This window comes from Rousettus aegyptiacus, unplaced genomic scaffold (genome assembly GCF_014176215.1).
Source record: "Rousettus aegyptiacus isolate mRouAeg1 unplaced genomic scaffold, mRouAeg1.p scaffold_m13_p_17, whole genome shotgun sequence".
NCBI lineage: Eukaryota > Metazoa > Chordata > Mammalia > Chiroptera > Pteropodidae > Rousettus > Rousettus aegyptiacus.
In genome coordinates, this window is record NW_023416292.1 from 20,464,874 (window position 1) to 20,482,409 (window position 17,536).

At 43.1% G+C, this 17,536-nt stretch overlaps 2 long non-coding RNA genes across 3 annotated transcripts in view; one reads left to right on the top strand and one right to left on the bottom strand.

Moving 5' to 3' along the window:
- LOC107512034 overlaps positions 1–17,536 on the top strand; it is a 194,748-nt gene that overhangs the window by 124,599 nt on the left and 52,613 nt on the right. The window lies entirely within an intron of this gene.
- LOC118612854 lies at positions 6,361–13,085 on the bottom strand. Its single transcript, XR_004955174.1, has 3 exons — positions 12,869–13,085; positions 8,136–8,315; positions 6,361–6,534 (listed from the first exon to the last, which is right to left on the bottom strand). It is a non-coding gene; the product is annotated as an uncharacterized LOC118612854 (long non-coding RNA).

Here is a 17,536-nt window from a genome sequence, read left to right on the forward strand (position 1 = left end):
TCACCAGGGACTAGAATGACAAATCGAGTCATGCAGGCATTAGAATTGGTGAATTCAAATTTAAAAATTTAACCAAGACACTCAGTACGAGAGGCGGAATAAAATAAAATACAGGCAAGGAAAAAAGTCTCAAGGAAGGGGAGAAAAGGAGAGAAATTGGACTGATTTTTCCCTTTATGAAAAAAATAATAAGCCTGAATGAAAGATAAAGAACTTATCTTGAACAATCATATTAACTTCTGGGTATTAGTGTGGTGGGGGAGCGTTTTAGTTGTTTTGTTTTGTTTTTTAATCAGGAGACGGTTGGATCTGTGTGAGGTAAAAATGTCGACCAGAAAGTTTTGTTGGATAAAAGATCTTACCACAGTTCTGAAATTAGTACAGGGCTATTGGCGTGTGGAGTGTTCTTTAAGAGGCGGTCGTAAAACATTCTGGTATGCTTTCTTTGAAAAAAAAAGAAAAAGAAAACAGCCCTCAACGAAGCCTTTTTCAGACATGTATCGTGGGGGGCTTTTTGTTGCTGAACTCTTCCACATTAACAAACCAAGTTTCTCTTCCTTTCATTCCTTTGGCCACAGGACAGACGCAATTCACCAAAGTCTCTACCACAGACATTCTCAGATGGTGCTAATAAAAAGAAGAAACCCAAACCAGAATTGGTGGTCCACATTATGAGAGTTGCTAAATATCATCACAAAGCAATAATTATCTTACTGCGTGCTTGGTGGCTCAACATTCTGAAATGCAAATGTCAAGAGCATATAGTCTCCAAGATGTTGCTAATGGGAGCTCATGTTTTGTGTTGGGTGGTCTTCTGTTCTGCCTGGTGGTCTTGTTTCTGCCTGCTATGACAGCACTAATGGTTTCGTGTAGTCCCCAATCCTACACAGTATTCTCTCGTCTCTTTTTAGTAATGCTCGACAAGTCATAAAAAACAGACTACCCAGAAATGACACTGCAAGTATTCCAGACATTTTCTCTCTTGGTGGTGACAGTTCCAAATAAAGTTGGCTCAGTGTTTAAGTCAAAGCATTTTTCTAAGTGGCAGCTCAAAACACATCCTTAGATCTAGAAAATCAGACTGGGCTCTTCTTGCCTCTTCCATCATTGCTTGTAATAAATATTCAACTGTTGGACTGCAGCTAGACATTTATAATAGATGATGCAGAATAGAATCCAACTCTCTTTCCCAGATGCAAAGAACTCATCTCTTGGTTAGAGAGACTTCACTGCCTTTTAATAAGCATAGGCAGATCATTTTACAGACTTTGTCACACTTGTTCAGGCTTTATTTCTCAAGGTCCCACAAAAGGTAGCAAGGGAAGGGTCTCGGCTGCATAGGTTGTCAATATAATCTCTGTTTAGAGGATCACAGTGTCACATACCCCAATATTAATCCAGGAGCTATCCCAGTTTTAATTGGGATAAGAGGGCATTGGAATACTCTTCAGCATAAGCTGGCCTGTGATCTGTCCTCATAGGACCATCAGACCAAGCACTCGTATCAATAGAATTTTGGGGTTATCAGTTGTATCGCATTTGGAGAATTGGTCCTAGTCCCCATAAACCATCCATTCACAAGTGATCTCCCCGCTGACTCCTCTAGCACTCACCGCCTCTTCCGTTCACTGACCATTTCACTACATTTGAGTTGCGTCATGATTGAATTTTTAGTCATACTTCTGTTGAATGAATAAATAATGAATGAAAAGCTTCCCAAATGGTGTGATACTTGAGCTGGCCATTCTAGGTGCTTCTTTTACATCCTGAAGAAATGTCTGGCCTAGAACCTATCTTACTATATTGTAATTTTTTTCTCTTTTTCCTCCTTTATTATAAGATTTTTCAAAGCAGATACCAGACAATTCATCATCTTATACCAATACCCAGTGACTAGTACTGTGCTTGGTACATAGCAAGGGGTTCACACATTTTTTAATGAGTAGCTTGAACTTGGCCCTGCTGTCCTGAAGAAAGTTATTACGAAGGTCAATCAGCTTTAGTTCCTTCCCTCAAGGTCTTTCTAATTTAGCACATGTCTGGATACTGGGTGAATGTTTGATAATTGCCAGTTGCTTAGTTGATTTTCAGACAGTTTTCTTCAAGTGTAAAGACAAAGTTACCAAAATAAATATGCCGGCAAAACTAATTACTGTATTGTTTTATTCCCTTGATTAAAAAACAAACAAACAAACAAACAGAAAACTTTCCTCCTCTGAGGGTTCTGCATCCACAGATTCAACCAACCTCAGATCTCAGATCTCAAATATTCAGGAAAAAAAAGTTACATTATTGCTGATGTGTGCTATGGAGTTAGGCCAGTGATGGTTGTATGGTTGCATCTGTACTGAACATGTAGAGATTTGTTCTTGTAATTATACCCTAAACAATACAGTGTAACAACTATTTACAGGTGTTGACGTTGGATTAGGTATTTTAAGTAATCGAGAGATGATGTAAAGTGTGCTGGAAGTAGTACGTTGGTTATATGCAAATACTATGCCATTTATATAAGAGACTTGAGCATCCACAGAGTTTGGTATCTGTGGGGCGCCTACCTCAATAGAAAAACACATGAACCAATTTGGTGAGTTGTATGTGCATTCTTTTTCGTAGCTTAAAGCATGCGCTCTAATGTGAAGTCAAGGCCAAAAAGAACTCGAAAAGGAAAGAAAGCGAATGGCAAAGGGGCACGGTCTTGTAGGAACAAAAGGATGTAAGGAGTCAGAAACGTGTTTAACATCAGGTCAAGGGATTCATAATCAGGCATCTTGGAGGTGCCAGACACAGAGCTAAGAACCGTGGAAGGCCCCAAAATGAATAAAATCCAGCCCGGTGAGAAAGAACTCAGTCTAGGAGTAGTGTCGCGATAGGGGTGTGGGCAGAGAAAAAAGGACATCTCCACGTGTGGTGGGAAGCAGAAGCGATTGTTGCTGGAAGAATAGAATTCAGACAAAGTGCTGCGGGAGGTTAGTGGAAGGAACTATTACTTCATTGAAGGGTGCTTCAGAGTGATTTTCTAAGGATGATATTTTAGCTCAGCCTGAAGTAGAAGGAATTAAGGTAGAAAAGAGAAAAAGGGCACTCCAAGTGGAATTAACAATATGAGAAAGGCACAGAAGCAGGAAATCTGTAAGGTCTGTTTGATGAGCGTCAAGCATTCCATTTTGTCTAAGCTTAAGGTGTGCGTGGAGACGTGGTGAGAAGTGGAGCCAGTGGGGTGGACCGTGGCTAGCTCGCAGACAGCATCGAGGACTGAGCCAAAAGATTTGGACTTGACTCAGCAGTCTCTGGGAGCTGCTCAAGGTGTGATGAGATCAGAGCTGTCGTCTCAGAAGCTTAATCTAAAAACAATATGAAGAGTAAGTTAGGTGAAAAAAACTAGGGTTGGGAGATAAACTTGAATGTCATTATAAAGACCACATAAAAATTAACATCTTCAAGAAGAAGGTGACTGTTGGAATGTTATGATACTATTAAATGTGGCAGATACCTCTGCTTATTTTTGTCAGTGTGGCAAAATGAGTCATCAGTGATGTGGATGGGAGGCTAGTAAGAATTGGAACAGAGGTGGGGAGTGGCACCTGCAGGACTTTGGTGTCAGATGTGAACAGACAGGCAGGATCAAGATGACCAATGGCTTCCATGGTTAAGTCACGTACAGGGTCTCGTGACAGACAGAGGAAGATGGGAGCAGAAGAAAATGTCAGAGAATGTGAGGTAGACCTTAGGACTGGGATCCATTCTAGGAAATGTTGCTCTGACAAGAGACTTTAGGTAAACAAGGCCTTGTTGCCGAAGTGATTTCCACCTTTCCTTCTAACTGTTTCCCAGGACCTAGGCTAAATGCTTGGGGTGTCTTTGTGAACAGATTAAAAATAAAATTGCTATCTTCCTGGAGCTGATGTAGTAGACGAAAACAGATGCAAATAATGTAATAATTGAGCAAATCACATAGTATATTAGAAGGTGATAAGTTCCATTGAAGAGATAAATAGGTTAAATAGATTAAAATAGAATTGAGGGGGCCAGATTATAAAGATGGAGTTGGGTTTGAGGCAGTTTACAGTTTTAAGAAGATGGTCAGGGCAGGCCTGATTAAAAAGACATAATTTGAGCAAAGGCTTAAGGGAGAGGAGTGAGTTTTCCACATGGGTATCTGGAGGGAGAATACCCCAGATGTATATATTATGTACATATGGAAATGATACATAGACATTCGAAATTCAGGAAACAGATTTACAGATATAAATTTGGAAATCTAGCATATTGATGGTATTTAAAATTATGACGCTGGATAAGTTCACCAAGGGAATAAATGCTGATAGAGAAGAGACTCTGGGTTATTACAATATTAATAGTTCTGGAAGAAAAGGAGGGACCAGCAAAAGAGACCGAGACAGCGTGGCCAGGAAGGCAGGAGAGAAACCAGGAGCGCGGCGTCCGGAAGCTCAGTGCGGACGAGGTCAGGCAGCAGTGCCAGGTGTCGGTGCCGTGTCAAGTAGAGGGAGAGCTGAGAATGACCACTGGACGGAGTGGTCCTGGTGGACTGATGAGAGCAAAACGCTGAATGGAGTGGGGGTGGAAGGGGGGGGCGTTGGAGACAGCAAGCACATGCATGCGACTCTGTTGAGAAGTTTTCTGTAAAGGGCAGCAGAAAATGAGGGAGTAGGAGAGAGAAGCAGAGTAAAAGGAGTGTCTTAGAGGTGTTTTGTTTTTGGTTTATGGTGTAAACTGAATTGTGTCTGCACTCCCTCTCAGAGTCACTTGTCGAAGCCCTAACCCCCAGTGTCAAAAACGTGACTACACTTTGAAACAGGACCCTTAAAGAGGAGATTAGGTTAAAATGAGGCTGCTATAGTGGGCTCTTCTAAGAAGAAGAAATCAGGACGCACAGAGAGGCACGAGGGAGGCGTGCACACACGCACAGGACCATGTGAGGACACAGTGAGACGTAGTCAGCCAGGAGCCAAGGACGCAGACCTCAGGGGAAGCCAGGCCTGGTAACTCCTTAACACTGTTCAGTCTTGAACTTCTAGACTCCAGGGTTGTGAGAAAGTAAATTCCCGTTGTTTGAACCCCAGCCTGCGGTGTTTTGTTATCACAGCCCTAGGAAACAAATATAGCTATTTTTGGTTTTGTTTCTGTTGGAGGGGTAGTTTTTCAGATGGAAGAAATAATAGCACGTTTGTGTGTTTTTAGAAAATAAAATACCAAGAGGGAAAATTTTTGTATGTAGAAGGCACAGGAGAAAATCAGTGGAGAGATCTTTGTTGAGAAGGTGAAAGTAGATGGGCTCTGGTCTTTGTTCTTCATTTCCCAGAGCTCCTCTTAGCCTTAGGGCTCAGTCAAGGACCCTAAAAGAAATCTCTTCTAATTTCTTGATAGGTATTGTACCAGAATCAGTGAACTTAATAGAGGAGGAGACTGTACCAAATCTGGAATTCTAGCAAAATCGTGGATCCATTAAGAGGAATAAACTAGAAAAAGAGAGTTTGTTTCTAAGTGGGAGGAAAGAGAGAGGAAGACAGAATAAAGTTGAAGAAAAAAAAAAACAAGATTAGTTTAACTTCATCAATAAGCTTGGGTTTGTTAAGAGGTATAGATGGAAATGTCCTTGTGGGTGTTGAAACTGTTGAGAAAAATGTAGCAAAGTCCAATGAAAGAGATGGAGTTGAGTCTACAAGTGAATCTTCTCTTAAAGATTATATTTTCCATAAACAGTGTATTTACTATGAAGAATTTCTTCCATCACACATCACCACCCCCTTTTCTTTCAAAGACATGCAATAGCAATCAAAATAGAGCCATTAAGATTAATAAGGTGGTTTGGTAAAGGGAAGTTGGTTAAGAACAAGTTCCATTTGGGAACAGGAAAATGACTATTCAGTCTTGGCATCTTCAAGATATTTAACTATGGCCCTGGATAACGTATGAGAAAAAGGAAAATGGATCATCTTACTATCAAGTCTCATAGTATTCCTGGAAAATAGGAAATCTACAAAGACTCGCTCCATTTTGCAATGGCGAGAGAATCTTGGCGTAACAAGGCTGAGATTGGATTCATAATAAACGTATTTTAAATAGGTCCAACATGTCACAATGAGTCAGTACCAAAATAAAGACTGGAACCCTGAACTCCTGGCTCTTCCCCAAGTCTCTACCCACATAACTGTATTTCCTGTGTTTTTATTTTTGATCTTGAGTGAATTCCCAGTCTCTCTCTTTCTCTTGCCCTTGGTCTCTCGCTTTCTCTCCCTCCCTCTCTCCCTCACATACCATAGATGACCCTTGTGCATGTCCTCCATAAATCACTCTACAGTGGAGTCCCTTTGTTGTTCTCTTCTCAAGGTACCCACAGGAAGATTATGGCAGAGAACCAGGGCTCAACAATAAGGGAGATAATTGAAGGTCATTCAGCTGAAAATAATTCATATTCATCCATGGCTTCCTTTTCCAGAGCATCTGGTTTCCGTTAGCCAGCATGGTGTCCTCTGCTTCTGACTGCGGTGGCCTACGGTAACCACATTTTTGCTAAAAAAGAAAAGAGTGCTTTTACATCTGTTCCCGAGATGTTTTTAAACTCTTCCTTGTACAAAGCAATGCTCTGGATTTAGATGAACAGAGACTAATAGTTCTTGCTGTTAGATACTGGCGACTGTGTGCCTGCTCCTGGACAGCTTCTCTGTTGCTTCTTCCTCTTTCTATCGAGATCAATCATGCAATTAAAGATCAGAAAAGCAAAGGTCACATAGTTCGTCTTACTGTGTCCTACCAGAACTTCACAGTTCTAAGAAGGTTTGGATTTATTCTGTTTTTAAAGAGAGTTTCTGTTCATGTCTCCATGCATGGAGAGTATATGAACTCATTAAGCTGGGAGCTGCTGCCCACAACAGACACTCATTTTTATTTTATATTTTACTTTTTTTTTTTTTGTCTGTGACTGTTGTATTAATAATAGAAGCTCATACTTATATTTAAGCCATAATCTCTTTCAGCCTGTTCAACTTCAGGTAACAGAAGTACCCACTCATTTCACCAAACCCGATTCAAAGGATCTTTGTATCTATGACAAAAGGAAAGTTAGGAGAGGCGATTTGACTTACAAAAGGATCTGTCACTGTATAAAAGGAATCAGTTTGACACAAACATCAGTTGCAATAATATATAGGGTATTTTTTATGCTGTGACCAGCTGGCAGCCAATGCCTCTGGTTGTAGCAGCGCTGTAGAAGCATGCGATGCCAAGCCCTCTGGGGTCTAAGGAGGTCTCACTGTTGCTTTCAAAATATTGTTCAGGAATTCCCTATGCTGAAAACAAAGGTGAAACACAGGACGGTAAATCGGAGAGGAGGCCAAGAGAGAAGGAGCCAAGTTGAAAATGCAGAACAGGAGCAGTTTGGAAAGAAACCCAAAGTTGTAACAGGGGCTTCCATCTCATTGACATAGGATGTAACAGAGTACTGGATTGAGTTAAAAATCACATTTCCAGAAAAAAAAAAAAAACTTTAATAGAAGGATAAGAAGGTACCACCTAGTTTGTTTCTGGAACTCGAAATAAGAAGAAAAAGAAATGGAAAAGATAAAAGACATAGAGATGAATTCAGAAGTTCCAACATCCAACTAAAGGAGTTTTGAGAAGAGAGAATAGATAAAGATCAGAAAAATGAAACGATTTTAGCCAAACTGAAGAACAAATTCAAAATGGATGGTTCTACCAAATGCTAAGTGATGTAAATGAGAAAAGAGCCACACTTATGAAAATCATTGTAAAAATTTAAAACATAAAAATAAAAGAACAGGTCGTAGAAGCTTCCAGGAAGTTTATACCCTGGAGGCATTAGCTAATGCTACTTTGGTAATCACTTTGCAAGATAGAAGTGTATTACATCAACACATTGTACACAGTGTTATGTGCCATTTATATCTCAATAAAGATGGGATGGGGACGCCTCTAGGGAGATACACAGACTTCTTGTCAGTAAAATCGTATGCAAGAGAACAGCATCTTCAAGTTCAAGGATTATTTTTTTCAGCCTAGAATTTAATTTTTTTTTCCATGATTTGGTACACATATATTACAAAACAATTACCACAGTAAGGTTAGTTAACACCTCCATCCCTTCACATAATTACCTTTTGTGTGTTTGGTGAGAACATTTACTCTTTCAAAGGCTGTTGCTTGCAAGAATAAACCAGAAAAGAGGAAGACATGGGATCCAGCAAGTGATACATTCAATGCAGAAAATATAAAAGGAAGTCCCAGACGATGCTCCAGCCGGTCCAGACAGGTAGACAAAAGACCCTCGAGGATGTCTGTGGTGGGAAAAAAGGAAATTGCGTTGATGTGTTGCCTTTTTTTTTTTAAGATGGGGAAAATAGGTTAGATATTTTGGCATAGTACTCAAAAACTTTAAAATATGTTCAATATGAAACACATAAGTAGAAAGCAAATAGCAAACCTCAAGATTTAAATATTTAAGGATAACTATATAGGAAAGGTACACACGGTTTTCATGGAGAGTTACGGGTCAAGCAAGGCCTGGAGACAGGGAAGCCAGTGAGGAAGTTACTGCAGTTATGCAGGTGAGAGGACGGCGGTCCGATCCAAGGTCATGGCAGTGGGATGGAGACGAGCGGGCAGATTGTAGAACTAGTTAGAAATTAGAATAGACAACCTGACTGATTGATGTCAGAGGGGGCAAGGTGAAGAGAGACTGTGTGTTTGGTTTAGAAATCTGAGCATAAAAGTACCATTCGCTGAGGGTACACTAAAGGAGAAGATTTAGAAAGTACAGTGGTGAGATCATTTGAGTCTGACGTGCTGAAGGAACATCCAGGTGGAAATGACCAATCAGCAGCTGGTCGTATGGCCTGGATCTCTGCAGAAGTGTCCAATTTAACATGTGGAACCTTGAGCAGTGGGGGCGAGTGGGTTAACAGCCTATGGCTGAGGGTTCCCTTGAGCTTGAAAATCAAAATATCAATTAACAAGCTTCTAGGAAAAGTAATTTAGAATAATACGGAATAAAATTTATGTGCAGTCTTCCTTAAAACTACGTTCCAGTTGTTTTGGTCCATATAGGTGTTGAATTTAAAAGAATTCTATTCTACCCACCCCAAATAAGTTCAGGTTAACAAGTATATTACTTGTGCTTCCTCATACTCCATGAAGGTGATACCTAGTCCTTCAAAAAAAATGTTTTTTCATGTCTATCCACTTCTCACAGACCACAGCTAATTCCTTTAAAAATCCCTATAAAAATCTGCTCGTCTTCTTCCTCCCCCGCCCCTCCACCTTTGCTGCATCCCCAAATCTCAAAAGCTAGTCAAGCCAATCAGGAAGATACAATGGCTGCAGAACGGAGAAAAGAAGCATGCTGAAGTAGGCCAAGCGTGAGTTCTTTTTAGCATCTAAGAAGGAGAAAGGTTAGAAATATGCAATTATGGATCAGCTTTATCCTATCTGATAACGTATTGTTTCTAAATACTGACCCACCAAGATTCAGTTTTAAACGTAGTTAATCGCAGAGTGCTTTCTAGAGGAAGCCTAGCTGCTTGTTCACGACAGGCCGCGCAGGTGGACAGCTGTGGCTCTGGCCGTCTGCTTGCCAGTGCCCCTCCAGTGCTGTTGGTCCTGTCTCAAGCTGACCGCACGCACAGGAGACTGCAGTTTATCGCTTCAGCAGACTTCTCTTTCTCCATTTGTTTTGGGAGATATTCCATCTAGGGTCTAGATGCTATTTCCACATCCAGGGTACCACCTTCTCAGCAGCAGAACAGTTCATAATGAAAATGCCGTTTCATGAGCAGAGGACCAAAAAAAAAAAAAAAAAAAAATGGAAATACTGTATGGTTGTAAGCAAAACTTCCTGTTCATGCTGGGGCCGTGACTGAAGAACCTTTGCCCACGGCACAGTGACTGGGCATCTTGTCTCCTCTGCCCGTCTGGAGACCCCCAGTCACACTTCCCTTTTCTATTCATCCAGACTGTTTCCTGTGCCCCCAACTCTTTCTCCGTATTACTTAATTAAAATCACATCCCGGAATAGCCTGCTTGAAATTACACCCAGGTGACCCTGACTGGGGTTGCGTGTGTTCCCAAGCACTTCGGACGGTTCAGCACGGCAGGGCAGGCACTGGCTCCCTGTGCCCTCTGTCTAGATATTTCTCCTGCCAGTCTTCTCCAGATCACACAGCTCTCTCTCCCCTGCCTCGAGGCAGAAACACAGAAACAGTCATTCAATTTGATGACACACAGGCAAAGTGAAGAGTAATTCACCTGGACAGATAAAGGATGACGTGGAAATGGGGTGGAAACTCTTTTAACACTGGAAAGAGAAGAGGAAAAGGGGGGTGCAGTGGACCGTTTATTCCATTTTCTGGTTTTTCCATGCCCCCTATGAAGATAGCAGTAGCAAATTTCATTTACGCATCTGACATCATTTTCACTTTGAGTCTTGGGCCCTGGATGGAAGTCTGGAAAAGCTATTTAGAAGTCAGCTCTTCCTTCAGCACTCCCACATGCACGCAGAGAAACCCATCACAGACGCCACTGGCACACCCACAGAGAAGCCACATGTGCACCTACGAACACATGGACAGGCAGGCAATAAAAATGCCCAGTGGCAGCCAGAGCCGCTGCAGCCACAGATGCGTTCTGCGGCAGACAGTCCGTGTGCTTGCCTTCTCACACCCATGCAGACACGCTGACCCACGCACGGATGCGACGGCCACTCCCACAACCCCGTACTCGGCTGTGACCTTCCCCCCACACGCCCTGTTTGAACACAGGACTTCTCCAGTTAGAACTTCCCAAGTCCATCTTCGCTCGACTAAATCAGACTTCTGTCTGTGCAGCCCTGAGAAAACTCAGCTCCTCAATGGCGCAAAGTAACTGAGAATGGAAGGGAATTAAACTGCAACTGACTAGACACCTGGGGAAACCGAGGGGGAAAGGCTGGGAGGGCTAGTAGTGCCCTTGCCAGCACCGGATGCTTCAGCAGATGGACAGCTGAGCGGTCTGGAAATGGTGACAGTCCAGCAATTACTAAGGAGGTGACCACGCGTACTAAACAGAAGAAAATACAACCTACTGTGGAAAGAAAATGAACTTTAGAACCAAACAGACTTCGGTCCAAATCTAGCAGTGCCATTTCGTAACTATAAACTCGGGCATGCTATTTAATCTGAGTGTCACTTTCCGCAAAAATGAAGTCTACGTTCCAGGGTTCTCGTGAGGATGAAGTGTAATGATATATGTATATGTAAAGTGGCCTTGCTACGTTCAGCCACATCAGTGTGCAGGGAGCTTTTGCTGTTGAGGTTGTTCCCAGAATAGCCTGTAAACTCTCCAGGAACTAGACAACGGCTTTAGTTTCCAGACTCTCCAAGCCGAGTTAGAAAGGGTCTATGCTCACCCTTCCTCAGGAATAGCATGGCGTTGGGAAGGAACACTCGGTGAAGGAATGAGCGAATCCGCGAACGATGAACGCATTGATGGAGAACCTGCATCATACCCGTTGTTCTTAGACTCGCCAATATCTAACACCAAATCTGGATGAAGCGGCAGCAGGAGGGCTGTAGAAAGCTCACAGTCGCTCCTCCGAGAAGTTTGCCCCAAAGTCAGCTCTGGTAATTTCTTCCTGTTAGCGAAGTTCCGTCTACAAAACTAAGAGGAAAGCTTGGATGGGAGAGGGAGAGAAGAGGACCGCACCGTGGAGCCCGCTGGGGCCGCCACCGCAGGACCCCGTTGTAGTTTCCCCAGCACTGGAAAAGCGACTCCCGGCCTGACCTGGTCCAGGGCGGCCACCTAACGGGGAGCGCCCAGCAGCCGTTCAGGAGAGGGAGGGGAGCGTTGCAAAGAGAAAAGGAAGTGCATCTGTTGGGCGGTAACAGCTATCTGCCGCCATGACTTACCGCTTATGGAGGGCCTGTGTGTGGAAGGGGCAGATCTAGTCACTTTGCGTACATTGTGTCATTCGAGCTTTGCAACTCGGTGAAGTAGTTATTTGTAAATGCTGTTTGCTCTCTGTTCTTCTAAATAAAAAACGTGAACTTCACTACAGTTGTAAGCACCTTGCCCAAGGCCACACAGCGGGCAAGTGGCAGGCAGTCTGCAGCTGGCCACAAGCTCCCACCTCTCCCTGGCCCGGCCCTCGCTGTCTCTCTGGCCACAACCAAACCCTTGGCTTCCAGTGCTGATCCTGGCCCACCCCGGGCTAGTCAAGTCATTTGGGGCTTGGATTAGAATGTGGCACGAGGTCTTCTTCACTTATGCCGAAGTGTAGGCAGCACAGCGGTAAACCAGACAAGCGGGTTCCTGGTCCTGGGGTTTTCGTGCTGGCAGGGAAGATAGGCATCGTGCATGCTGACGCAGGGAATTTAGATACCGAGAGACTTAAGACGGCGAAACCAGGTAATGTGATGAGAGTCAGCTACGGGCTACTTCCGATGAGATGCCTGGAAAGGGCTGAGCCCCGATTGCCAGGGGGAAATAGCCTGGTCCCATTTAGAGGAAAGAGAACTCCAGGCAGTGGGCCTAAGAAGTGCAAAGGCCCTGAGGCAAGTAAGTTTTGTAGGTACAGCAAGTTGGTCAGTGATGTCGGAGAATAATGATTGAGAAAAACACAATAAAAAATGAGATCTTAGAGGAACCTGCACTTCATTTAAAACGCGGTGAGCACTTTGCCGAGCCTTAAATAAGCAGAAGTAGCATGAGCCAGTTTGTGTTTGTAGCGACCGCGGCGGCTGCGAGGAAGTGGCAGGGCCGGGTGCCCCAGAGGGCGAGGCGCCTTGGGCAGGCAGTGCTGGGGTCGGAAGGCAGAGGCAGGTGGGTCAGGACAGACAGACACCAGGTCACAACTTACCTCTGGGGGGTTTGTTCTCTCATCCGCTCCGTTTTATCTTGGCTTTGTAACACCACTGAGTGGTGTCACACTCATGCACGTGTGTTCCGATGAACCGTGGCCACTGTTTTCTTCTTAAACGCTTTTATAGTAAATGCCTTAACACGCTGGCAAAATTCAGCCAGATATTTAGCATTTCCCGCCACTTGAACGGACTGTGTTTACAAGGCAGTGCTGGAGCAGTCCTTCCAAAAAAAAAAAAATAGTAATAATGGTCAGTCTCCTTTCTTTTTATAGATACAGGCTGTCAGAGATTTAACTTCGCATAATTTGCCATAATGAATTATAAACTTCTCCTTTTTTCTCTGAGTTCAAGAAATTAGTCAAGATAATGGAAGTAAGATTCTTCTGGAAAGTGTGTCCTGGGCTTAATCAGTGTGTTCCTAACTAGAATTATTAGTGGAGTTAGTGAGGAGAAACACATGTTGCTTTTGGAACCCTCCCTTGTAAATTTACTATAGCTGAGCGCTCGCTCCTTCTGGAAAAACTATGTTAATGTAATTGCAGTAGGAGCTGACGATAGTGCTGGGTTCCTGAGAGCAACATGCAGATGACCGTTCCAGCCTGTCCCGTCCTGCTCTTTTATCTGAATCCTGCAACCAGCACTGGCCAGTCATGCTCAGAACGTGCTTTGTGTGGCAAGTCTAAGCTGCTTAAGTTACGATGGAAAGGAGATGTGTGTCACCAGAATGAATTAGGTGCAAATAAGTTGAATTTTTATTGTCATTAATTTGGCAAAGATGACTATATTCACAAAGGTCTGGCTGCAATCTGGATAACGGGCCAGTGGAGAGAGCTAAATGGGGCGACCGAGGCCAAAAGGACTTCACGTGGGAAAGCCTGGGCCCGTGGAGCGTTACAGGCTTCAAGGTCCTGCCTGCAGGGCTTCCAAGGAAAGAACTGCGTTTGAGAATCAGCCCTTCAGAGGGTTGAAAACATCTCCAGATGGTCTATGCAGAGCACGAGCGTTTCCAGTTACAATATTCAATTAGAACAGCCTCATACATGTGAAGGAAAGGGATGAGTAGCTATTTAATGCCTTTTCAATTCATGTAAGTTTATGATGAAAACGCATGCCAGCGCCTTGACTCCCGGGCCCAGTAAGTCCCAGGACTGGTTGAGAGGCCTGATCCGAACCACAGGGACCATGAACCGCAGAGCCGTGGTGCGACTCAGGCTTCCGTCCTCCCGTCCTGAGCTCCTCGCAGCAGCGCAAGCGGTGATTTATGACATGCCGGGGGAAGCGCGGTTTTGCTTTTAGACTTTAGCTTCCAAATAAGTGTTAAGCATCTCCTGGTCATTAGGGATTGCTACCCAGTGTTTGGATTATCTACATCGCCTCCTGTTGATTAAACAAACATTACCATAAGAGAGTTGCTGTTTGTTATGTTTCAGTGAGCAGCAGACTGGATTAGCTCTCGTGGGTCGCAGACCTCCCTCATCTAGGTCTCATGTGTGGCTTTTAGATCTTACTGGTTCGGTAAACATATCCTGAGCACTCAGAATCTCAAGTAACTGTTCAGATTTCATTCCCACCCCGGCCACGGCTAACCCGCGCCTCGCCGTGCAGCCCCTTCCTTCCCGCCCACACGCGGCCGCGCGGCCATGCGCTTCGCCAGTCGAAGGCACTCGGACTTGTCACCCAGCCCTGCCGCTTTCCCCTTTCGGCAAGCCCCGCGGGTCGCTGCATCGTGCTGTGCTCCTCTCTCCTCCCATCAGTGATTTGGGAGCAGTCATCCTGGTCGCCTGCTTTGTTTTCATGGGTTTGGAGAGGACCGATGGTCACGAAACACTGTGAACCAAGAAGAAAGCTGCTTACAAGGGCCTCGAATTACATTTCCACATGTGTTAACTGCCCTAACAAGGAGGAAAATCTTCTCAGTTTGGAAGGCTTTCTGAAAATTAGCCCCACTGCACCAAACCTTTGATCTTTTGGTCAAACTGTCAATTTCTTGAGAGCTCAGCTCCTTGTGAAATTTCCAGGCTGTTCCCAGAACAATTGGTTGCATAAGTTCTGAGAGCCAGACCCACAAAGCCACTCTGTGTTTTGGAAAGTTCTCTAAATAGACCTAGGTAACAGTGACAGTAGCAGGGGACGAGGGGTGGCGCCGCCCCGTCCTCTCCAATCGCAGCCTGCCCTCTCTTTCTCTGGGCGCCTCTTCCCCCCGCCCCCCGTCCTTCTCTGTCTCCCGCTCCCCTCCTCCCCTTCGCTTCCGCTCCCGTCCCTTCCCCCCGTCCACTTCCCGCCTTGGGCCAGGCCGTGACATCACCAGCTTGGCTCGGGAGAGTCTGCTGCTTGACCGAGGGTGGAAGGTGCCTCCGGTCTAACCGAGGGCCGGGTGGGCCGTGCGCAGCGCACACGGTGCCGTTCTGCTCGCCCGCTGCTCCGAGGCCAGTTCTTCTCACGGGGTTTCAGAACGTTGCTGCTGGGCGCTCCAAGAGGGGGTTAAGAACTGGGCTGATGTGTAAGACCTCATGCCAAATAATCGAAGACAAGTAGTTGGTTTACAATAAGATCTTGCTAGTTTTCACTTTCCCGAAGTGTGGGGAAACATTTGATCCTTCGTTTCAATGGTAGGGTTTATTTGCTAAATTGAAAGGAATATAAATTAAAAATAAATTGAATAAACGAAACAATACATGATAAATTTAAATTTAAGAGAAATTTAAAATTTACCTTGTTGTAGATTCCCTCTCAGTTTAGTATTATTAAAAGCCTTAAATAGATCTATGCATGCCATTTTGCTTAATATCAGTGAATAAGCTTATGCTTGCCAATTTTATACGGTTATGAGGTGCATACAACTGACTTTTTGACTTTTTTCTTGCACTGTTTCCTATTTGTTTTATAAAGTCTTTTTTAGAAAGCACTCTTAGTTGTGTATATTGCTGTAAGATGTTTCATACTTACCTTTATAAATGTGAGGTCTTTATCCTTTTTTGGAAAAGACACCTGTTGATTTCCGTAGCAATAAATCTTTCTAGAGAAAAAATGGTAATAAATATAAATATTTTTACTTAAATATAAGTAACTAACATTATGTTTATTATATATTTTATTTACTACATGTGAAATTAATAATAAATATAAATAAGTATACATTGAAAAAATAGTTTGAAAAATATAAATTGAAATAAATAAGATTATTGAGAATTTTCATCTATTTAAGGCATTTGAAGTAAATCATGAACCGATTCCAAGAGTAATTCGAATGACATTTGTCAATATAAAGCAACCGAGTGCATTTTGCTGGAGAGGTCCTCTGTATTTTTCCCTCTCATTTGAAAGCGATAATCCAGGACATTTCATGATTAATAGGGCCTCCTGTGTGAGTGTAAACTGAGAGAAGCCACTGGGGCTGAGATTAATAACTTCGGTTATCTGAGTAAATTTAAATAGATTTATTTAAAAGGCACTTACTTTCCAAAAAGCAGAAAATAGTCATCAAAAGAAATCAAATGAAGTTTCCGTAGTCACAATATAATTGGATCAGAATTCCCAAGGGCTAAATTTATCTGAAAAGAGCCCCTTGCACTGGGCTTCGTCCCACTCCCAAGGCCTCCGAGCCGCGTGTCTGTGCCCGTCCCCACCCGTCCCCACCCGTCCCTGCGCTTGCCTCGCGCGCTCTTTCACCTCTTAGCTATTCTGGGAGAAAGTTCGCGGCTATTTTGAGATCTTCGTGGAGCAGCTTTTCAAACGGGCACACTTGCTCTCTGGAATACATGTAACTTTTTAGATATGTAAACACAGTTTTAAGAAAATCAATTCCCAGGTGTTCAGCTTCCACCGCCACTCTTTCCTAAAGTAATCTGCCTGGGTGGGTGTCTGCAGTGAAATTTGTGGGATCCCTTCTTCCCACCTTCCTTTGCTATAGCTTGTCTCCCACTTGACTAAAGAAAGATACGCTTGTCCCCTGTCCTTGTCAGTGCCATACATTATCCTGAGGAGATCAAGCAAAGGGATAATTTTAAATATTTGTGTCACCTCATTTGATAAGACACTGTAAACCACCACCTATCACACTAAGAAAGTTCCAGCACAAGTTTACTTTTGATGTGTAATAATTATGAAAACTATAATTTATGTGTTGTTTTTGATCATTTGCATATAAAAATACCTGTAAATGATAATACAGGAGAAAATTTTAACTCTTAGAACTCTAGGGTTACAGGAGACATATCTTCTCTATTGCAATTACTAGACTGAGCTAAAATTGTAGCAAAAGGAATTCAGATTTGGCCATGAAGTTCTTGGCTATGGAGATTACGAAAGAAAAAAAAAAGAATGGAAGCTTAAAAATTTCTGTAGCATAAGCTTATGAAAGAGTGATTAATAAAAGATATTTAAATATAAAAATATATTACATTGGTATAAAATCCTGAGGCGGAAGTGGAGTAGAAATAAAATTTCAAGGAGAAAAGAGAATGAAAACGCCTAATTGTTAAGAAGAATTTGTATGCCTTTAAAAATAGGTGATGGTGGATATAATATTGCTATAGATACATTTAAAAGGGAAATAATAGTTTCACTTTAAAATTTCAATGTAAATGTGCCAGAAGTCATATCCTTTGAAACTGTACACATTTACGATTAAACATTTTAGTTAGCTTCAGACCATGCGAAGGGAG